This window comes from Berghia stephanieae, chromosome 4 (assembly GCF_034508935.2).
Source record: "Berghia stephanieae isolate SIO BIC M18660-M18661 chromosome 4, UCSD_Bste_1.3, whole genome shotgun sequence".
NCBI classification, from domain to species: domain Eukaryota; kingdom Metazoa; phylum Mollusca; class Gastropoda; order Nudibranchia; family Aeolidiidae; genus Berghia; species Berghia stephanieae.
The window spans coordinates 78962596-78987595 of NC_088363.1; the positions used below are offsets into that span (position 1 = coordinate 78962596).

Genomic DNA, 25000 nt, shown 5'->3' on the forward strand with positions numbered 1-25000 from the left:
AGTGTGCACATTTGAAATTAATAATAAATTCCTCTGTGAGTCACGATTGGGACTGCAATAAGTTTATTCTTTTTTCTCTTATCAGTGCCGGACAAAGCAGGGAGAAAAATACAAGACGAAAAAAAACGCTTCCCAAAAAGTCTCCACCGGGGATGAGACCTCAGATGATTGGGATGGGATTTTTTCTTGTCTCTTTCACTCTGCTCTGTTTACACTGTCTAATACACACTTTTTTCTAATCTTTATCTTACACCAGTGCCTCCTCCCTTAATAATTTGTCTCTTTTCTCTTATATCATGGTGGAACTCTTGCACCCACGATGTATTATAACGACCATATAAAGCGACGTCCATTAGATAAATATGTTCCATATTCATTTTTTAGTTTACATCTCTATTTTTTGCCCCCCAACTGGTGTCCCTGGAATGTTATTATCGCTTAGAACGTTGTGAAAAGCCCAATGGCAATGAAAATAATACATTTATATTCATTAACAAGAGATATCGCGTGATGTAGATTGACAGCAACGGCAATCAAGAAAGTAATGTAAGCTGAGAAGTGACAGCAAATTGCATGTAAGATCATTAATCCAAGCGTGTTTAGATACAATAAACAGGAAGATAAAACTCAATCTATGAGATTTACCTAGGCTTGTGAATTAATTTATGAGGATATGTATTGGTTGTGTCGAACACTATTCATATGAGATGAAAATGAAGACAAAAATATGAAAAATTAGGGAGCAGGCACTAGATAGTGTAAGATCTGAAAAGTGTGTATGAAACAGTGCGAGACAAAGCAAGAAAGAAAAATGCACGAAAAACAAAACATCCCTTTAAAGTATTAGCCTGCATTGATTGGAATCAAACCTCAGACCTTTTGATTCGATAGTCAGGAGGTTTGAGGTTCGATCACCAGTCGAGAAAGACTGATTTTTTGGGAATGTTTTCTCTTTCTTGTATTTTCATTCTAGCTTGTCTGGCACTGTTTCATACACACTTTTTCAAATCTTTATTTCAGAAGAAAATGCACTGCAAATGTCGCTTCAGTAATACTAGCTATACGGATTAAAAAGTTATTTTAATTCTGACTGGAGTAGAAATCAAATAAAAAGCAAAATGAAACTTTAATAGATATAGTTTTTCATTATATTAAACGTATATTAAATAAATATGTATTACAGAACAGGATACAGTATTTTAATGTTGTCTGTACTCAAAACTTTCATTTCACTTGTAGGCACTGAAACCAGTATGAATACAGCATAAAGTGAATTTTTTCTCCTCTCTGTCTATCAATCTCTCTTCCACCACCCCCCCCTCTCTTTTCTCCACAACGTTTCTCATTCTCCCTCTCTCTCCCTCTCTATATCTATGCCTCTATCTCTTTCTCACTCACTTACCCTCTCTTTCTAATTTACTTTCACTCATCCCCTCTCACAGAATTCGCCTATTAATAGATGATGTAATGAAGTGGACCTGCGTGAAAACGGTTGTTGGTGAAAGAAAATATGAGAAAATGTAATAAATAGATAAGCTATCCATAAATAGATACGTAAATTGATAGACAGATCGAAAGATAGAAGGAATGAGGAAAAGGTAAAAAGAGAGATAATGTCTGACAAACAGTTAAACAGAACGATAATGAAAACAATGGAGTCCTAATACGAGTAAAATCAAATTGCTGGATCATACAGATTTGATGACTTTCAGCGAGGTTGACTTTATCCATTATCAATGGAACACAGCAAAGTTGGGAACAACAAGAGGTGTTGGCTTTAAGCAGAAGTTGACTTAAAGAGTGTTGACATTGTTCGGATTGCCCTGTATTCGAAATGAGGGGAAAGAATAAACTACAGAATTAACTCAGGTTTTTACTAATGAATGACTTCGATAAACGTCATAGACAAATGACTTTAACTTTAATATGACATTTCGTGAGTTTGACTGTACTCGCAAGATGGTTGAAAAATGATGCAATCTGATGATGTAAGATAAGATTAACATGTAGGCTAATTTATATTAATCTTATCACGGCCCTCGTTTAATACCATTTGCATATAAAATTTATTGATTTAGGTTATAGAAAGATATATCAACAAGATATGTAATGTATAGAGGGAATGGATACAAAGAGAGAGAGAGAGAGAGAGAGAGAGAGAGAGAGAGAGAGAGAGAGATAGAGAGAGAGAAAGATAGATAGATAGATAGATAGATAGATAGATAGATAGATAGATAGATAGATAGATAGATAGATGGATAGATATACAAATAAGGAGAAGGGGAGCGTCTTTGTGTTTTCACGAGAGAGAGAGAGAGAGAGAGAGAGAGAGAGAGAGAGAGAGAGAGAGAGAGAGAGAATTCATCTGTATGGGGGTTGCTGGGGTGGGTGGGTGGGTGGGTGGGTGTGAAAAGAGAATATCTATGTGTAGAATGTTTTTCTGTGTGTGAGTGTGTAGATAGATAGATATATAAATTGATAAATTGATAGATAATAAAATAGATAGATAGTTAGAAAAATAGAGACGTATAGAAAGAAAGAAGGAATGAAAGAAAGAAAGAAAGAAAGAGAGAGAGAGAGAGAGAGAGAGAGAGAGTGGAAGAGAAAGAGATAGATAGATAGATAGATAGATAGATAGATAGAGATAGAGAGAGAGAGAGAGAGAGAGAGAGAGAGAGAGAGAGAGAGAGAGAGAGAGAGAGAGAGAGACTAAAGGTAAGAAATAGAGGAAGGAGGGAAATTTGAAAAAGTTCCCGGAAATAATATGTTGAGGTAAAAGATCTGTGAATTATTTAGTTCGATGCCACCAATACGATGGAATCACTGATAGTGGTTTTAGCATATAGAAGAGTTTCTGAATCCCCCCCCCCCCCCCCCCCGGCTGCTGTTTACTTTCGTTTTATTCTTCATTCTTCTAAGCTAGTCTCCATGGTTAATGCGATGGGCTTAGACAAACCGGGACATACGGTAAAATAATTTTACATTCGTAGTAGAGATCATTACAGATTGAGATGTCATTGAAATATCGATAGTTTTGTGGCCTTCGTTCCAATGCCGCTTAGAGCAGCTGGTGGTCTACTCATGTTCCGTCTAGACGCATTTGGCAACCAGTGCTAAAACAATTTTAGACGAGAAACAAGAGACTAAAACCTTGAAATCAGCGTAAATAAAAAAAAAGAAAAATGTCATCTCAACATCGACACACCTCAAGGGGAAGTGGGGATGCTTCATGCTAAATGTTGATGTTCACTAGGGACGGGGACAGTTGTAAAGCATTTTGAGCATGTTTAGTGGATATTTCGCTTTATGAATGCTCATATTCTAATGCTCTTAAGGCAGAGTTTAATTTTGCATTTCATTGCCAACCATTGCCCACAGTGACCAAAATCAATATTGCTGGACTTTGTTACAAGTCAATACACAGTACCGCTCGGCCTTGAAGTCAACATAAAGCCGTAAAGGGGTGAGGGAGTAACCACGCCCCTTTTCCTTTATCTCAAATGATTCGGACTGTCCGAACAGCAAACAATGACAGGGATTACTAAATCAAGCAAACTGCACGGGTGTATTAGTATGTGTGTCCTTCCCATCTTTGAAATCGAACCAACACAACAGTCTATAAAACAAGTGAGAACTAATCAACCAACTGGCGGTCTAAAAACGATAAAAAAGAAAAGCGTGTCGTCAACTTTATGTTTTCCATTGTTAGTAAACAACCATACGAGCGGGTTAAAGCGTAGCCATCGTTATGTTATAGCCTGATACTGAAATCCAAAAGGACTGGCAGTTTGACGTCATTATTTGTTTTTTTGCACCGCCTAGTGAGTTGTCGTTAGTAGAGCTCATGGAAACAAGTCATTTCACTGGTTGAACTATTGAATTCAACTCGCGATTTGTTTTCTTTTGTGGCAAAAGACTGGCATTTTGACGTCATTTTTGGTCAGTATCAGGCCAGAACTTTACGAAGGCCACCGTTTAAGGGTGTGTCACGAATCCCGTGTTTTGATTGGTCAAAAGTTTACAGGTTGATCAAGTCCATAAGACATGAAGCAATCTCCATCATCTGAACAATGCTGAAACGACGTAGATAGACCGACGTGCACATATTTGCAGGTCTGTTTGCGGAACGCAATTATGGGCTTGATTTAATATTAATGGACAATGTTTTGAGTCGGTTTGAGAGTCTTTCCATTACAACAAAGATCCCATAACTATTTCGGTTATGAGACTTCCAAATAAATACAGGATGATACAGACATATTATACAGTAGAGTCACGATCAGGCGGAATTATTGTTGTACCAGTAAGGTCGCGGGTTCGAGCCCCCATCGCCGCCGCTAAATTTTTATTATCTGTTGTCTTCTGGCGCTTTCCTACTCACTTCATTTCTTGTTATTATAGACAGATTATTTATGAAACGGATTTTATTTTTAAAATTTTATTTATTTATTTTTTAAAATATTTAAACCTCTTACATTTTAAATTTATGTCAATAAAAAAAACCCCTAATAAAATCTCGTTTATAATGTTAATATTACAACATTGCGTAGTCATTTCCCCGTAGCTCTCTCTCTCTATCTTTTGTATTCCATTGTTTTATTTAGGTATCTCGATTCCTCCAGTGACCACCAGGGACTCATATTAACAACGGTTAGACCGGAAATAAGCCATTAATAGCTGACTCCAGACAACCAAATTAGCCATTAAAGCACAAGATCTCGGATTTTACCGTCCCGTCCCTATTCCATTCCCGTCCCCAACCCTCATCAAGTCCCTATAGATTACAGAACGTTACGTGATCAAGGTCGAAATGTATAGCTGGGAGATGTTATTGTCATTGTTTTTAAAAAAGGCTGGAGTATAAATCAAGGAAAATGCTAACCACCATTATTATCGCTGCCTTCTGGTGATAACGATGTGGTAGCAGAGGAATGTAGTAATTTCTGGACAATATTTTGTGAGAGTTATTGTAATGGTGGTTATTTTCATGATGGTGACGATGATGATGATAGCGCTGATGATAATGATGATAGTGATTTTTATAATTGATGATGATATTAATGTTGATAAGATAATGATGATGATAATGACGACGATGACTACGATGATGATGATGATGATGATGATGATGATGATGATGATGATGATGATGATGATGATGATGATGATGGAAATAATGAAGATGACGGTGATAATGATGAGAATGATAAGATTATGATCACGATGATGGGAAACGCACGTAATCTTTGCTTCTAATATAACCTGTAATCTTCCAGGGAATCATGTTTCAGTTACATCACTAGTTAATGAAATCTGGCATTTTGATACAGTATCATTCGACACCATCATCACTGCCGTACCCAGAATAAACACATTACAAAAATTTAACCAGATATCTCCTCCATCAAAGATTGATCGATTAACACGACCCTCATCTTGTCAAAAACTCAAACCTGAAAAAAAACCCAAACGTTAAAAATTTTGGTCATAAAACTCGTCCTTCAAAGATCGATCGATTTATCTCAACCAAAAAAAAAACAAAAAAAAAACAAACAAAAAAACAAAAAAAAAAAAAAAAAAAAAAAAAAAAAAAAAAAAAAAAAAAAACAAAACAAAAAAACAAGCAATCCCACACTTTAAAAAAATTTGCCCAAAAAATTCGTCTTTCAAATATTCATCGATTAAAATTACCGTCATCTTGTTTTTAAAAAATCTCAAACCTGAAAAACGAAACAAAACAAAAACAAAAGAAAAAAAACAAAATAAAAAAACAAGAAACAAACAACAAACAAACAAAAAAACAACACATTTTAAACATTTTGGCCAGAAGACCCGCCCATCTAATATCGATGGATAAAAAATGACCTTCAATGTTTTCGCAAACACCCAAACCCTGCAGATATGGTAGTTCTTGACAAGATAAGGTTCATACGAGTTTTCTTGTCAAAATTTCTTTTTAAAATTTTCGTTTTCAGAGTACATCTCATTAGCCATCTTATTCAGCGCCACCTACTAAAAAAATATTCCACTGGTATCTTAACTATGTCGGTATCAGGTCTTGGTCGTAATGAGCTTGGTCAGTTACTGGATATTATTACTGCATTAAAAATTAATTGTTACATGAATATTAACGTTCTAGTCTTATGTTGATATTGATACCTAATGAGAAGACAAATACGTATTGGCTTACCGATGTATCACAGGTGGGATAAACATACTGCCAACGATGATGATGATGATGATGATGATAATAATAATGATTATGATGATGATAATAATATTAATAATAATAATAGTAATAGTAATAATAATAATAATAATAATAATAATAATAATAATAATAATAATAGATAATAATAATAATAATAATAATAATAATAATAATAATAATAATAATAATAATAATAATAATCCTTCTTTTCTTCTTCTTCTTCTTCTTCTTCTTCTTCTGCTTCTTTTTCTTTTTATTATTAACATTATTATTATTATTATTATTATTATTATTATTATTATTATTATTATTATTATTATTATTATTATTATTATTATTATTATTATTATTATTATTATTATTTTTATTATTATTATTATTATTATTATTATTATTATTATTATTATTATCATTATTCCTATTATTATATTAAAGTCGTCAAGTACACCAAAAGCACACAAATAATATAAATCCGACGTTTAATTAACTGAGTACAAAGGAAATGTTGAACCGGATGGATAAATCGGACAATTGACTTGTTTGTTCGTAGAGCCAATTTTATCAGACAACTTGAGACGACATTTCTACCGCACAACGACAAAACGCATCTTATTGATATTGTCTAGAAAACGTTTAATTTCAATATGGACCGGTTGAAATGACCCCTAAATTGTTAGCTCCTCCAAACGTCTTAAACCTGAGACTTCAAGGGAGCGTAATGTTAGGGTATTTTGGATAATTTGAGGGAGAAAACCATTTGATATTTACATAAAAAGAAGTTTTCTGGTCAAATTAGTTACAAATTGTGTGGTTTTGACAGAATAAAAACAGGGCAATTTCCAGCATCCATTTCTCACCTTGAGACTCTCTTTTATCCAAGAAAATAATTGATTACATGTTTTGATTAAAACATATAAGAATACGGATGGATCACTATAATCTTCCAGTGAAACTTACCCCGAATCGTTATGGGCTCATTCTTGTACTGGAAATACTCTCAAACCAACGCAAAATATTGCCCATTACAACCATGATCAAACAAGCTCATAATTCCGTTCGGCTATCAGACCTGCAAGTAGTAATTTGCACGTAGATTAAAACATATTATAAGAATACGAGTCACTATCACTATAATCTTCCAATAAAACTCCATTATCATCACATCTTACTGATCACTATCACTATAATCTTCCAACGAAACTATCATTATCATCACATCCTACTGATCACTATCACTATAATCTACCAATGAAACTATCCATTATCATCACATCTTACTGATCACTATCACTATAATCTTCCAATGAAACTATCATTATCATCACATCTTACTGATCACTATCACTATAATCTTCCAATGAAACTATCCATTATCATCACATCTTACTGATCCCTATCACTATAATCTTCCAATGAAACTATCCATTATCATCACATCTTACTGATCCCTATCACTATAATCTTCCAATGAAACTATCCATTATCATCACATCTTACTGATCACTATCACTATAGTCTTCCAATGAAACTATCCATTATCATCACATCTTACTGATCCCTATCACTATAATCTTCCAATGAAACTATCCATTATCATCACATCTTACTGATCCCTATCACTATAATCTTCAAGTGAAACTTTAAATTATCATCACATCTTACTGATCACTATCACTATAATCTACCAATGAAACTATCCATTATCATCACATCTTACTGATCCTTATCACTATAATCTTCCAGTGAAACTTTAAATTATCATCACATCTTACTGATCCCTATCACTATAATCTTCCAGTGAAACTTTAAATTATCATCACATCCTACTGAAGTATATCATGAAATTGACAGAAAAGTTACAAGTAGATAGAGATTGTATGACTGGAAGTGTCATTATATTGAAAAAAAAAGAAAGCAAAACAAAAGTAACGGACATATTACCGCTCATCTGTTGTTCACATATTAAATAGGTCCTAGTTTGAAATTATTTGAAGTTATTCAAATAGTTAAAACTACATTACACAACTATCACATCACACTAGCCAAGCTGTTACCGCTAACACTACTGCCTCTAACACGAAATTCCAACGAGCCAATTAAATTACGATGAAACCATTGGGTTGTAATTAACATAAAAACGTTGTTGGTTTAATCGACTCGGGGTAGGCAATGGTCTTTCAATGGGATTTCATAATCCTGTATGAATATTATTCTTATTTGACATGATAAACCTTTAAGCTACACACAAATTACGCATAATACGACATTATGTTTGAATCAGCGAGCGAGGCATTGATATTGTGAAGAAGTGTATGAAAAGGGGTTCAAAGTTTACTTTTACCGAGGTTCCCCATTCAAAGATATTATTTCAATGGAAAATAAACATAGCAGAAGAAAAAAGTAACTGACTAAAGTAAATAAGATCTAACGACAGAGGCTATTACAACAAGCCCACTAAAATTATGCACAACGTAAAAACCCTAAAATAAACATCTCGAATAGGACTTGTTTGATATCTTATGTTTAGATCTACATAATTGAGAAGTTTAGGATCACCTTGGTTATCGGTATTTAAGGTTGTTTTTTTTAAAGTCTATCCAAAATGGAAAAAAAAACTTTTTAACTTCGTTTGTCAGATCTGATTTAGTAGAACATTGTGTAGGTTACGGCTTGGCGGCTTAATCATATTTATTTTGTGATCCTTCGTCTTATGTTGGGGTTTTACTGATGTTAAAACATAGCCTTTTAGCTTAGCTTACATAAAAATGTGATAATATAGTTTGTGCTATAGGGTTGGATACCAGGAAGGAAATGAGAAAGGGACGCCCAATAGCAACATGGCGCAGAATCGTAGAGAAGGAAAGAAATACTGTTGGTATTTTCTTGGCAGCGAGCAAGATCTAAAGCAAGAGACCGGAGCAAATGGAGGGAAGCTGTTCAGGCCTTAACGCCTCCTGGCCCTGAGAGAATAGGCTTCAACAGTCGTGACGTCACTTCCGTCGTAATGACGCATAGTAACTTAGAAACTGGTTCTAAACTATCGGAACAATGGCGGACGCCCTTATGAAATACTTCTCCGACGAGCATAAAAGTGTATCCATAGGAGAAAAACATTATATTATCTGATCATATGACATGGGAAAAAGTTCTAGCCAGCATGAACAATAAAAAGTACCAATTTTCCTTTTTTTTAGTAGCTGCTCGTTGCTGGGCGGATCTGACATTCAGACTATTGAATCCAATTGGACTTAAGATAAGGTATAACATTTTAGTTAACCTACTTTTAATAGAATGCAAATTAAGAAAGATGAGTTTTGTTATTTCAAACACATGCAACCCTCCCCCCCCCCCGCAAGGCTAATTTGTCTTGTAGTATGACACTCGCTTTCTGATTGGAAGGTCTTGGGTTCGAATTTCGCTCTGAGCGGTGCATAGTTGAGTCCTTGTAAAGGGCTCTTTACTCACATTCTCTTACCCTACTCATGTGTAAATGAGTACCTGGCTGTAAACAATGTTGTGTCTGTCGAACATTTTATGAACTATCACCTAACATGCGTCATATCTCGTCTTACATACTAAGTGTTGCTGTTGAGAACGTTTAGTGAATATTGCTCTATATAAACGCTCGAGTTAAAAAATAAATTCCTGAATTCTTATAATTTTTGCGATAAATTCTTTTCGACATAATACCAGATTGACGCAGAAGGACACATATTTTAAATGAGAAGATGTTCAGCAAGGAAAGATGCAGTCGATAACTTAAATTTATAAGTGATGAACTAAAAAAGATATGTAGAGACATAAAAAACACAGGAAAGAGAGAAAAAAATAGAGAAGTATAATAAATATGTAAGGTTTGCGGCGACATTATCCGTAAAAATAATTTCATTCATCGAAGCCCGGATAGAAAGCTGTGATATCAACCTCCTGAAAAGTGTACGCTTTATTTTTAAACAAGATGCAAGGATGACACAAAACAAATATAAAGAAAAAAAAATATATATATAAAAAAGCCGAAATCCCTCTTTCACCACAAAAAAAAAAAGAAACATAAAAAAACCCAAACAAACAAGAAACAAAACAAAACAAAAACGATATGAAACAACCCATAACAAAAACAAAGAAACAAAATAAAAAAAAAAAGAAGGAATGAAGCAAAAACAGAAAAAAAGAACATAACAGGAGACGAAATGTAATTGATTTGGCATGAGATTATTATTTAAATGACAAGTTTCACATCGAGTCTAATGTAATGGATTTTCTTTAGTTTCAGAATCGCGTTCTTACTATTATTACTACCTCGATTACCAGCGCCAGCACCACCACCACCACCACCACCACCACCACCACTACTACTACTACTACTACTACTACTACTACTTCTACTACTACTACTACTACTACTACTACTACTACTACTACTACTACTACTACTACTACAACCACCACAACCACCACGACTATTCCTTCTACTACTATTACTTCTTTTACCTCTTTTTCTTTATTTTCATCATCATCATCATCATCATCATCATCATCATCATCATCATCATCATCATCTTCTTCTTCTTCTTCTTCTTCTTCTTCTTCTTCTTCTTCTTCTTCTTCTTCTTCTTCCCCTCCTCTTCCACCTCCTCCTCCTCCTCCTCCTCCTCCTCCGCCTCCTCCTCCTCCTCCTCCTTCTTCTTCTTCGCTGATCTCTTTGCCTCACGTGTGCACCACGCAAACACACTCACCCGCAACTTTTCTGCTCTTTACGACAAAGCGTGCAAGAACATCACGCTAAAGGGTTTTATGGTTGAGACACTAATGACTAATTCGATAAGATGAAACTGACAGCAATTAGCCATACCAATGGTGGTAATTTAGCCTTTGTAATACGATTTCCCAGTTAAGCTCAACTTGTGATTAATAAAAAATTAAGTGTAAAAAATAGAAATGCTTTAGGAATTGTACAGAACAAGGAGAAAAAAAAGGCTGATTGCCAAATGAAAAATATAAAGACAAAAATTCTTTAAAGATTGCCGGCAGATATAATATATATATCTAATAGCCTTTCCTAGGGCATAGGGTTAGATTTGGCATCGCCATCTCTCATAACAGCATCGCCAGAACAAATCCCTATTAATGCAGAATCATTGCCAATGTTGGCCATGACTGGAAACTGGAAACTGATTGGGAACATAACCCCGAGGTGAGAAAAATACTTGGCTATAAGCAGTGACGGGTTTTGTAATATTGCATTGAAGTACAAAAAATACGCCTAGCAGACAACTTGTGCTGTTGAAAATAAAAATTGATTCCAGATGGCTTCTGGGGAATATAAATGAAACATTGAGTTTGTGAAACCCGTGGACATTCTTTGTTTTCAATATGAATGTTTATGCCTTTATTATTTATCTCATTTTCAAAAAGTATGATTTTTCACACATGCAGTCCTTATCTAAATTAAATTGAGATTTTATATAGCTCGATATCCACTTAATGTTCTCAAAGCGCTTTACAAGTGGTCCCTGACCAACAGCAACATGTAACATATAGAATGAAACATGAAGCCTGTTAGGCGATATTACAATTTTTTTCCGACAGAGACAACGCTGTTAACGGCCAGGTACTAATTTTACACCTGAGTACGGTGAGAGAATGTGAGTCCAAGGACTCAACTATGCGCCGAGCGATGCTCGAACTCAGGACCTTCCGATCCGAAAGCGAGTTTCTTACCACATAGCCGTACTACTCTCGTTACTGCTTGACAAAAATGTAGAGACTCAGTTACCATTCGACTAACGCCTCTTGATCACGTCGATAGCGAAACAGGGCTTGGAGTGAGACGTGAATGTCTCAGGATAGCTATGTCGTCGTTGTTACTCGTTAAAGCAAACAGTGAAAACATCGTTCAGGCACGTACCTTCTAGGTTTAAATCAAATTCCAATCGTCTGGAGACCGCAAGGAAAGTTCCCAGATAATTTATCTTTTCTGCAGCCAAATCAGTTCAGGGCGCTGAAAGGGAATGGATTGGTTTCCAAATTCACCGATTTTCTTTGATGTCCGGATATGCTAAATGAGATGCTAACGGAACGACCGTAAAAAGAGGAGGAAAAGCGGAAAAAAGAGCATCTAAGTATAGAATCTTTTAGGACCTTGTATGCAAGTTAAGTCAGTCTTGTTAAGCAATGATTGATTTGGAAAGATCGCGCTATCGGCTCATGATAAATCGCCTTGGAAAACACACTATCCCCGGTTCGTTGTTTTTTTTTCTTGTTTTTTTTTTTTTTAAGAATTATGTTTGTTCTTTGATTTTATCTCTTAAACCGTTCGGTACATTTTGAACTATCCGATTATCCGGCCATCAACATTCATTTTCTTTGCCTCCATTAATTTTAAATACCATGACCTGCTCAATGTTCCCTAAATCAATTCGCTCCAGGTATCTCTGTTTTTCTTACCTCTATTCATTTCAAGACATGTTTTTGTTCATATTGTCGCTTCTATTGGTTTTTCTTTAAAGTTCTGAGATATTCTCTCTCTCTCTCTCTCTCTCTCTCCCTCTCTCTCTCTCTCTCTCTCTCTCTCTCTCTCTGTGTGTGTGTGTGTGTGTGTGTGTGTGTGTGGATATGTTTATATAAAACATACTCAACAACAACATGTTATAGTAGAATACAGTAGAATGCATGAATGAAAATCAAAACACCTGACACACTATTATCATTTTAGATAAGGTATCAGAGTACTGTATCTAGATCATAATATTCTGTCTAGTATGGGTAAATGAAGCCGGAGTTCATTACGGTCTTTGTGATGTTAACGGAGTCATACATAAATAATTATAAATACTTGGTACCCTATGGATAGGATGTTAATATATCATAAGGTATTCTTCACCACATCTACTCGGCTCAACTAATCACTCAATACAGGGTGGACAGGTTGGGAAATTGAGGGCGAGGATGTCAGAAAATGTAATCGACTCTACTCGGGGTCGATATCGACCCCTTTGTTTTGTAACGATTGTTCTTATACTGAGTTTTCGGGACACCCAGTGAAGAGATTCAAAAACTCCGTTAGTTGTCGGCCATTAACCACTCTCCTTGATCGAGTTACCTAAATTCAGGGACTTAAGAAGATTTCACGACCTTCGATAGATCTACTTACTTCAAATAAACCCAGGATCTACAACATCGGAGAAATTGCAAGTTCAGTCAGCTGATTTTTTGTGATTTTGGTCCTAGATTGAAACCTCTCCTATCGTGCATTTTTGCACAACAATATTTGTAATTAGATTCTTGAAATCGTCTATTCACTATTCTTAAGATGAATCAACGCCACTACCACATTATCTCATTCATCTCTAGTATTTCATTCATCCTGTTTTGATGATAAAGGGGAAACCGGAAACGTTCATTTGATCTGTTTTTGTAATTAAATTGAAGCTTACATTCAATTTCACATTATTATTTATTTCTTCGAGCTTCGAGCAGCAACATTTATATTATAAATGCTTAGAGTTTATTATTACCTTTGTTATGTTCAATATCGCTTGGTTTTTATTTAATTCTGAGACGTAAGGACTCCTCCATCATTCACACCACATTTTTAACTCATATGTAACGCCTCACCCACGCACAATGACTAGGTTTGTTATTATTACTTACTATCATTGTAAAGAAAAACGTAATCAATAATACGATCATTTCGACATATCCGCCCTAATGAAAGAACACTCACTCAAACAGCCCGTATGATTTACTCAATTCTGCGGGGCGGATTCTGATAAAAGGATAATGATAATAATTATAATAATACACAATTTAATGGGTCTCCAATCAATACATTATTTCGAAACGATTACCCTCTCATTTGAGATAATTGAAAATACTACAATCTGTCAAACCATCTCTTTTATCTTCTGTTTTTAATGTGAGTGGATAGTGTTGAATGGCTTAATAGGTAGGATGACAAACTATCGCGAAAACGATCAGGGTTCAAGTTCAGACTCGTTCATATTATATTTACCTCCCCTGTCTAAAAACGCGACTTTTTAATTTTTTTAAAAATTGACGTATGGATGCCGAGAATTTTTTTCCATCGATTTGGATTATTAAAACTATTTACTTTCTTATGTTTTTGTTTTTTTTTGTCATTGGCTGAAGAATTATTTTGAGCCCGAAACGGTCCGTGTTTTTTTAAATGGAATAGTTCTTCAAAAGAAATTTCATTCATTTTTGTACATTATTTTTTACAATCCACAGCTTCTAGCGGCTTATTATTCACTTTGGGATGAGAGTGAATGAATGGGAAATGGGGCAATTATACGGGTGTGAAGAAAGGAAAGCCAAGATATCCAGCCTTTGGAAAGAGAATGAAGAAACCAGGGCCAGATAAGATATTTCTCATAGCTATGAGCAAAGGACTGTTGTATTGGTTTTGATTGATTTCAATAATTTTGAACTTACATGACTTATTGACTTTAATAAAAGATGTTTAAAATGTTTTAGAGAAATAAAACAAACAACGACATTTGTGACCTTAGTGTCACATATTGGCATTTTCATGGGACGACAGGCACATGTACTCAAATACAATTAAAACTTTACATATTATAATACACATACAGGGGCCCCGATAGCACTCGCTAACGCACACAAAGGGACCGAAATATATCCATGGTGAAGTCGAGATTTTCTTGTGTCCTCTCCCCCTCCCCTCCTGTCCATTCAGCAGTAATTGAGTAGCTGTGTCTGAGCAATGTGGTGGAAAGTATTTTGGGATAGAGTCTATAGCGTCTTATCCAAAAAGTAGCAAGCAATTGCTGTGTCCGTTTCACGCTATAGAAACTGGGATAAACTCCGGCTCCATGGGCCAAATGGCCCAAAGGCCTAGGTGCTTTAAAAAAACAAACAACATATAATAGGCCTACACATTATTCTAAAAACCAAAGAATATATTTCATTTTTTTTTACTAAGACGAATAGTAACGAGAATTTGCGAAAAGATCAAAGGAACCAAAATGGGCTGGTAAACAATCAATATCGTTTGAAGGCGATAACATTTTTTTCAATTAATCATCAGTTCTCTCCGATTGATCCATCCATATCTGGCATGCCATTTGTCACGTTCATCCGATCCTCCTGTTGTTGTCCAGTCTGAGAAATGATATATTCCCTGCCGTGACAAACTGGTATTATTATGGGGGTGATGTAGATAGTACAATAGTGTAAAATAACGTGAAAATGATCATGTTGTTTTATGTGTGTGTTGGATTTTATGCTGGTCAGATGTCAAAACAACTTGGTTTGTTGGGGTTCTGAGACCATTCCAATTGTGTCTGTAATTTATTCGAATCTTATTCTATCTCTATACCTCTAGTGACCCCAACGGGTTTTTTTTTTCAGGAACCTCTTTTCTTTTGCGTTAATGTTGCTATTGCATGACGCTGTGAGTGTCCATGTTAAACTCAGGTGACATCTGTATCCGATGTAATGGGAGCAGCGACATCTATAGGAAAAAAAACGAACGGCCCCGTAGGATGCAGTAAGTAGGCAATGATCAGTCCTGTATTTGAATGAGAGGGATGTACGTATTTCTGGGTGAAGGTGGGTAAAGCTGTCTGAGCACTTGATACGCTGTCATGCACCTCTTGTCAATGTTTGTTTTTTTGGTCTATGGTTCAGTCGTTAGTGAACACTATCCAGAAGTAATTTAACGCTTCAACTTGTTTCATCTGCATGCATTCCAGTTTGATGCTTATTTGTCTCTCATTTTTATTAACTGTCATTAATTTTGTCATATTTTTCTTTACTTCATTACATATTCATTTCCTTCCAAACGCTGTTCATTGAAATAACAATGTAAAATGTGCACGAAGTTTCATATAATGAATGCAGACTCAAGACATTCATAAAACAGCGCACTTGTATTTTCCTTTTAGTTAATGACGTGATGGAATACCTCATAAGTAGACCTGTATTTTTTAAAAATTTCATGTCATAACTAGACGTGTAGTTTCTTTTTTATAATGTTCAGATTGGAAAACGTCATAACTAAACGTATACCTACTTTTTTATAATTTTCATGTTGGAAAACGTCATAACTCGACGTGTAGTTTCTTTTTTTTATAATTTTCATGTTGGAAAACGTCATAACTAGACGTGTAGTTTCTTTTTTTTATAATTTTCATGTTGGAAAACGTCATAACTGATAAGAGGAATCCATGTAAATTGTTATCATATATGAGCCCTCACCCCAAAAGCGGTAATATGTCGGGTTGACCTGAGGCCAAAAGGGATTTTAATGTTGAAATGACAACAACTGTAAAATTTTGTGGTAATTGTCAGTTAAAGAAAATCTATCTATTCATGCTCTTAAACGAAACGTAAAACCTTGTAAATTATACTACGAATATTGAATATGACGCTTATTTATGTATTAGAAATTTAATTCTCAATATTATCAATTAATTGACATTGTATGCTAATTATATAATTGATAAATTGTATCTATGCATAAAACTTACACAGAGCATTTAAAGGTTTTTAGAACCTATTAGCTCTTAAACGATGCGATGCGATACGATATTTTGGTTTTCTATTGTCTGTTTTGGTTACGCACATTCAATTTGGTGAGCACAATAAAGCTAAATATATTTTGAAGATAAATCACCAGCTTTATCTATAAATGCCATAGATTTTCAATTTGTGTTCTTTTTAAAAAATTGAGAATTTAATTTGGTTCTATTATTAACCTTACAGAAATTTTATTTCAGGCATGAACATCAAAGTCTTTGCCATTTAACTTTGCAGTCAATTTGAGAACGGTATTTAAATGTATAGATACATTGTGATTTCTAATCTGTTATTGGACCCATACTGTGGATGATAATGAAATCCTTAAACGCTTGTTTAAATTGCCAGTATGCGGGGGGAGGGGGTGGAAGAGAGAGAGAGAGAGAGAAAGAAAGAAAGAAAAAGAGCGAGAGAGATAGATAGATAGAGAGAGAGAGAGAGAGAGGTGGGGAGGGAGAGAAATTTACACACATATATATATATATATATATATATATATATATATATGTAGAGAGAGAGAGAGAGAGAGAGAGAGAGAGAGAGAGAGAGAGAGAGAGAGAGAGAGAGAGAGGGAGACCGAAAGACAGATTGGTAGATCTGAACAGATCGAAAAAGGGAGAGAAGGGGGTGAATGAGAAAGAGGGAGAGAAAGAAAGAAAGTAAAAGAAAGAAAGAAAGAAAGAAAGAAAGAGAGAGAGAGAGAGAGAGAGAGAGAGAGAGAGAGAGAGAGAGAGAGAGAGAGAGAATGTGATGGAAACATATGTGTGTGGGTCATCCCAACAAATTATATAATAAACCACCTCTATGTCGTAACACAACCTCTCTAAGTTCCTATTATATTGACGAGGAATTGCATAAGGACTCTCACAGATAACGTCGACAGATGCTGGCTGAATGCTAATACTTTATATCGATATTATTATCATTATTTTAATTCGAAATCGGCGCCATTAGCTTAAACGAATGACATTTTAACATGGATTGATGTTATAGAAATACACAAGACCGAGTAGATAGTCCCTTTGAAACTTGCATCATTCCAAAGGATGTGAAAAAATATACTTATGTTCTTTTCGATTTGCCTAAGGGTTCTCAAAAATAACGAAGACAAACTTTAAAGATCGATACATAAATAAATAGAAATACTGTAAGATATTTGTACTCTCCAACCATTTAATGAATGTCAAGTACAAATATCTTATTTATATTTATTAGTGCATCGATATAGTTTTCCAATTAACAGCGGCAATATAAGCATTCATCGATTACATTGAAAAATCATATCGATTCAATATACATATTTCTAATGAGACAGTAATTACTTCAAGAGATATTGTGGATTAAGTCCTAGTTATGGAAACTAGGCTAAACTTATTGGGAAATCGATTTTTTGTCCACAATTATGAAAATTGTAAAGTAGGTTCTGTTTCACAACAAATTAATATGTGATTCATTGCTTCAAACAGTATTATGTTGTGACGCTTTGAAGGCTAAAAATTGAATATTTATGGTAAATATATGCGTCCTACATGTTACGTGTTGCTGTTGGCCAGGGACCCTTGTAAAGGGCTTTGACATGTTTTGTGGATAGTGCCCTATATAAAAGCTCAAATTAAGAAAAACAAAACAAAACAAAACAGAACAAATGGTGAGTTCTGAGTTCCGGATTTTATGTTTTATTGAGGAAAATCTAGGTCGCAGGTTTTCGAGTTTTTGCCAGGATGAGGGCAGGGACATTCAAATCGATCGATATTTTAAGGACGAGTTTTCTGGCCAGATTTTTAAACACGTATTATTTTTCCAGAGTACCGCAGTTAACTGGTAAATATGAAAACAAATTATATATTATCTACAATTCGATAATCACTCATTGATAATAATGGAAAACAGTGAAAATAATGATCAGGACAAACGTGACGCTTAGAGACAGGAAAACAAATACGATGAGGATCTTGACAGGGAATTGGACATTCTAAATAATACAAGAAAAATAATAATTACAAGAATTGTCTGCTTGGAGGAAAGTTAGAAGGTTTGTGATACGCTCTAGACGGATGTGACGTAAGAGCTCGGGATTCTCAGTTTCGGCAAAAGATGGGACTGGAAGGAGGAGGAGGGGGGGGGGGGGGGGGGAAGGGCCGAATCACGAGCTTTTGTATAGAGCAAAACCCACATAATGTTCTCAAAGCGATTGTACAGCAACACTGAACATGTAGGGCAATGCATAGCATCAATTAAAATGTTTGGGCAAAGGTTGCGCTGCTAACAGTTCGGCCACGAACTCGTTTTACACCCAAGTATGATGAGAAATGTTAATAAAAAGGGATTTTTTATTATCCCCCAGGCCCCAGGGACTAAAATTCCCGCCGCCGACAGCGGGACTCGAACCCGAGACCTACAAGTCGCAATTCGAGTGCCATGCCTTTAAAAAATCAATCTATAAATCAAGATCAACAATTTTAAGAACGAGACATAAATGAGTAATTTCAACAGGATGATGAAAATCTGAAAAAAATATTAATCTTTAACTAACATATCACTAACATATTTAATTTTTGAAACAATATAATAAAAAAAAGAGAGAGAAAGAAAGATGGAGAGAATGAGAGAGAGAGAGAGAGAGAGAGAGAGAGAAAGAAGGAAAGAAAGAAAGAGAGAGAGAGAGAGAGAGAGAGAGAGAGGGGGGGGGGGGAGACAGACGGAGGACTAAAACAGATTGATAGATATATAGACAAATAGACAGAAAGAGACAAAATAGATTGATGGACTGACGTTAAGTTTGAAGAGTACAAGCAATGCTTCTCTCTCTCTCTCTCTCTCTCTCTCTCTCTCTCTCTCTCTCTCTGTGTGTGTGTATGGTCCAATCATACATAAAAACAATATAGGCATTTAGGTTGTATTTTTATAAATAGCATGTTCTTGCTTTTCTTTACCAGAAGCACAGACCATAGGGCAGTTATGGCAAAATTTAAATCCATGTCCTTCAAAAAATTACCCTCAATATATAAAATTAATTTGTCAATTTTGAGTGCCTTAAAACAAATCTCGACTACATGAAACAAAAAATTCAAGGTATTTTGGTAGAAGATCACAAAAGGTTGGATCCTCATCTTTTGTGGTAATTTGTGAAAATGGAAATCAAAGAATGTACTCAAGAATACTACAAATATAAACTTCATAAGAAATCAGATACAAAAAAAAGAAGAAATAAGAACACTTAATAAACTTCTTCTTCTAGGTTCCATGCCTGGTCCAGGCTTCGGATACTGCATGAATTATCTCTCTCCATTCCTCCCTGTCTCTTGCTTTTTCAAACAGCTCTTGGATTGTTAGGTTGGTGAAGCCCTTCAGTTGGTCTATGAGTGTTTTTCTTTGTCTCCCCCGGGCGCGTTTACCAGGTATTTTTCCACAACTTGCCAGGTATTCATTCTTATCTTTCCTTACTATGTGTCCGAAAAGGATAGTTGTCGATCCACTATTAAGGGCTTTAATAAACTAGAAGAGCAAATACTATATTTTCATAATGACACAGATATTTTATTACAAATAATGGAAGCGCGTACAAGAATTTAAGTAAAACAAACTGAAAAACACAATGGGTGCCATAATAAAGCTGGCATCAAGCGGATAGAGGAGAGAAATGTAATTGATTCTTTTTATCTTTTGAAAAGAGAAGGGCTATGAACAATACACATTATAAATTGAAAGATCACAAACTTAAATGTGTTACAAATGGACAGAAAATCCATGGAATTAAAAACAAATATTAATCAGAACTTTATACGGAACTGAAGGAAGACGAAATAATAGAATTGATGATTGGCGAGTTTGTATTAAATATCATTATATCGGAAATAAAGAATGAATAAAAAAGGTATGTCGTTTTGATTTCATCCAAAATACTCTGTAAAACTACTAGAATTCCATCTGGCCCTGGAACCATCCATTTTCCATTTCCCCCCATAGCATTCCTAGTTTAATAATTAACCTGAAGCTATCAAAAAGTGAAAATAAAAACAATACTTATCAAAATATAAATTACCCACTTTATTTATCTGACTTTTTACTAGCTACAGACCGAGTCCTTTTCATCAAGAGCCCAAGAGAACAATTGCAACGTTGCGACTCGCAGCCTTGATAATGCTCTCTTAGAGAAAACGATATCATCTGGTATAAGAGTACAGTGAAATCCATTGTCGCCTTAAAAGGAAAAAAGAGAGAAATATTCCCCAAATTTTGACTCTCTGAAAAGAAACAAAACCCAAACCTGATAGACCACTTGGTGTTGAGTAACCTTCTCTAATTTAGGTCTTTGGAGGAAGATGAAGGGTGATAGAAAAACGTTGGCTTATGGACAGAGGGAACCCATATTCTGTGAGGGGAAATAAGCACCTATTTCGGTGTCGGGGCCCATCACCATTTAGTTAAAACATATCCGGGCTGAGGTGTCCATATACTGCTCAACCACCGGATATGTGGTCTAGTGGTATGACACTCGCTTTCGGATCAGAAGGTCCTGGGTTCGAGCCTCGCTCGACGCATAGTTGAGTCCTTGGAAAAGGCTCTTTACTCACATTCTCTCACCATACTCAGGTGTAAAATGAGTACCTGGCCGTTAACAGCGTTGTCTTTGTCCGAAAAATTGTAATATCGCCCAACAGGCGTCATGTCTCGTCCTACATGTTAAATGTTGCTGTTGACCAGGGACCCCTTGTAAAGCGCTTTGAGCACGTTAAGTGGATAATGCGCTATATAAAAGCTCAATTTTAATTTAATTGTTAATCAACGTCCAATCAGTAGATCCAAGCAATATGTACACATGAGGTGAGCTCCCACGCCGCTACAAGGCAGTCACTTGATCTTTGTGAAAAGTTTGCCCAATAACAACGATTCATATCAAATTGTTAATATTAAATTTCCATGCAATGACAACCAGGATAATTTTCAGTCCAATAGAACCTAATGGAAGTCTCTAATATGGACACTTTATCTTGTAAGCCATAGGAATGTTTTTATTCTAAAAATCGTTTTCATCTTTCTATTAATTCTCCACATTACCCGTTTTATAGACACAAAACGAATTCGATTAAATAATGAAATAATGTAATGGCGACTTAAGCACCGGAAATAACTTTTTCGGGCTCCTTAAATTTGATTCACCAAGGAAATGGTTAGGTAGATTGGTTTAGTCTGGATGTAGAGGAAAGTAAATTACTGGCCCAGCCCAGTATTACATTTATTTTGGTCTTTATCATATATTTAATTCAATGTGATCGAAACGGGAGTAAATCTTCAGCACAAACGGAATTTTATGGATGAGCTTCAATCTTTTTGCAATGTAAGAAATTGTATATATCCTCTGTTATAAGGAATAGAGATTAAACCCAAGTGTCATATTTTGTGGTTATGAATTCAGTTTCCATCACATATACTGTATCCTTCCATAATACTTCTTTGAGATGGAAAATAATCTGAAAAGGTGTTTACAAAACAGTGCGAGACAAATCAAGAAAGAAAAATGCAAAGAAAAATACCATCCCCAAAAAATAAGTCTTCTTCAATTTGAAACGTAAGATCACATTAGTCTGCGCAACAGAAGTCGAAACAAAATCCAAAATAATGGGACCTTATTGATTGCTGTAAAAATGACACTTTATTTTGCAAGTCATCGGGGCATTTTCTGTTAAAACCTTCATATTATTTCCCCACTACCAGTTGCATGGTTACAGCACGACTCGACAATCCATAACCGTTATCATCAGTCTTAAAAGCACCAATAAAACATTATGGTGACGTTAGCTAAGGGATGGCACCGGAGGCAACAACATGATGATAATCATTAAACTAATGGGTCGGTCTACTTATTCTGTTCTTTGACAATAACAACAATCAAAACAGGATTTGATGCAACACAACCTTTCCAACGATAATATAATAGTTTTGGAATACATGTTTTGTATTTTTTGTTATTGCTTTTGATTCTTCACATACCTCTTCTTCTTCTTCTTCTTCTTCTTCTTCTTCTTCTTCTTCTTCTTCTTCTTCTTCTTCTTCTTCTTCTTCTTCTCATCATCATCATCATCATCATCATCATCATCATCATCATCATCATCATCATCATCATCATCATCATCATTAACATCTTCTTCTTCTTCTTCTTTTCCTCCTCCAGACGATCTTATTGCTTTGCTACCATTTTACCCTCTATTTTTATGTTGTTCTATCTATATTCATCCTCCATTTTCTCATACATTCTATTGGATTTCATCTTTCAATGTTGATTATTAGAGTTTCAGTATTTTGAAATTCTGATTGATAGAAAGCTGATATCTTCCGCAAAGTATCTGAATCTCTTTTTGAATGATATCTCCAAGAGTGGGTCAAACCGACGTGAACGTTTTTGCAGATCTGATGACCCAAATTTCTTTAGGCTCATTGTTTCAATAAAAGAATACTCTCAAACCAACGCAAAATATTGTCTATTACAAGAATGTTGTATCAAACCCATATTTATGTTCTGTTATCAGACCGGATAATATGTAGGTTCAAGCCTAATCAATAACTCTAAGATCGGTACCAAATTAAACATCTAAGTGGCCATTCCATTTCAGACCCATTAGGCCCATGGAGCTTTTTAGTTTATCCCGGCTTCAATAGCGAGAAACGGACAACATAATTTGCTTGCTACCATTTGGATAGTACGTTAGTCTAAATGCAAAGTACTTTCCGCCAGATCTAACAGATTCGGCTACTCAATCAATGTGGGTAGACAAGAGGGTCAGAAAAAAACACCTCTCAACTTCATCAGGGATCGACCTCGGTAACTTAGCAACTGAGCTATCGGAGTCCCCAAATGACCATTCGTGCTTAAGCTCAAAGATTCGGTGAGTAAAGAGTCTTTTCCAAGTACTCAAGTATGCGCCGCTCAGACCTTCCTGTCCGAAGGCCAGTATCATAAGACCACATAGCCACAAGAATAATAATCATTTCAATATGTCTTATTCGGAGGTGATTCATCGAATGTTTTGTGAGGGTTGAGCTTTCATCAATGTTTTAAAATATGTTAATTTGATTTAATTTGTTTACATAAGTCGACAATTTCAAAAAGCTAACCCGTGTGGTACAGGAATTTCCAAGTAAGATGGTTTCCTAGTTTATCAACAAGTATGTTGAAAGTTGTTATCATCAGTGCTTTTCATTTTCCATGTATAAACTCAAAACTCGAGTTAATATAAATCTTCTAGTTTGGTAAGAATATTGTTAGAATCGATTTTTATAAGACAACAAACAGTTATCTTTTCATATTTTATTAATCATGTTTGGTTGCCTATATTATATCACATGACAAATGTTGATAGCCTTAGGACTCTCCCTCGTGGCATTCTTGTAACCACCTTCAGTACGAAAACATAAATGGATCAAAAGGCCCAAGTATTTATGAGAGTGAGTAGTAACTGAACAGACGGTATTTAGCTGATCTGTTCACTGAGTTTACCAGCTAACTGCCGTACTCTGGAAAGAGAGTATTTGAAAATTTGTCCAGAAAACCCATCCTTCAATTATCGATCGATTTAAATGAACTTCATATTGGCAAAAACTTTCAAACCTGGAACTTCACTTCGCGAAGTCCCAGGTTTGAGAGTTTTTGCCAAGGTGAAGGGTCATTTAACTCAATCGATACATGAAGGATGAGTTTTCTGGCCAAATTTTCAAATACTCTCTTTTCCAGAGTACGGCAGTTAATCTGGTTAAAAGGGTTGATTATTGGAATGAAAAGGGGCCTCATACTCTTAAGCATATTAGTAACCCTATATTTTTTACTCTAAAGTACAACTACTTGGTAGCTGTTTTTGGGAGACTCGTTAATCTGTCTTCTTTTTTGGTTATTTTGTTTTGTTATTTTTGTAAATAAATGTAATGAATGGCAACTCAGGTGCTGCTAATATGGATCATGTTGATGCTCAAAATAGTTGGTCTTCTTTAAAAGCTAAACTGATCTATTACTACTTTTAGTTCCACGACAACTATCATTTACATATTCCCCTCACATCCTAACTGACTCTACCCTTTACTATTTCCTCCTCCTCCTCTCTCTCTACGACTACACGCTACTACTTACAATATCTATCTACTACCTACCTACTACTATATACGCTACACCTACTCCCTACTACTACTTACTCCTACCTACTACTACTTCTACTATCTACACATACGCACTACTAC

General features: G+C 35.3%; 1 protein-coding gene across 5 annotated transcripts in view; it reads right to left on the bottom strand.

The window, feature by feature from the left end:
• Positions 1 to 25000, bottom strand: part of LOC144971334 (uncharacterized) — a 114438-nt gene that overhangs the window by 26959 nt on the left and 62479 nt on the right. Inside the window, exons 1-2 of one of the 5 annotated variants that reach the window (XM_078912041.1) lie at positions 8266 to 8294; positions 7169 to 7280 (exon numbers count right to left, since the gene is read on the bottom strand). The exons of 2 other annotated variants lie outside the window; for them this stretch is intronic. The gene's annotated coding sequence lies outside the window, so the exon portion shown is untranslated. Of the gene's footprint in view, positions 1 to 7068; positions 7281 to 8152; positions 8295 to 25000 lie in introns of those variants that run through there. 2 more of the 5 variants (XM_078912042.1, XM_078912045.1) reach the window with 2 other exon arrangements.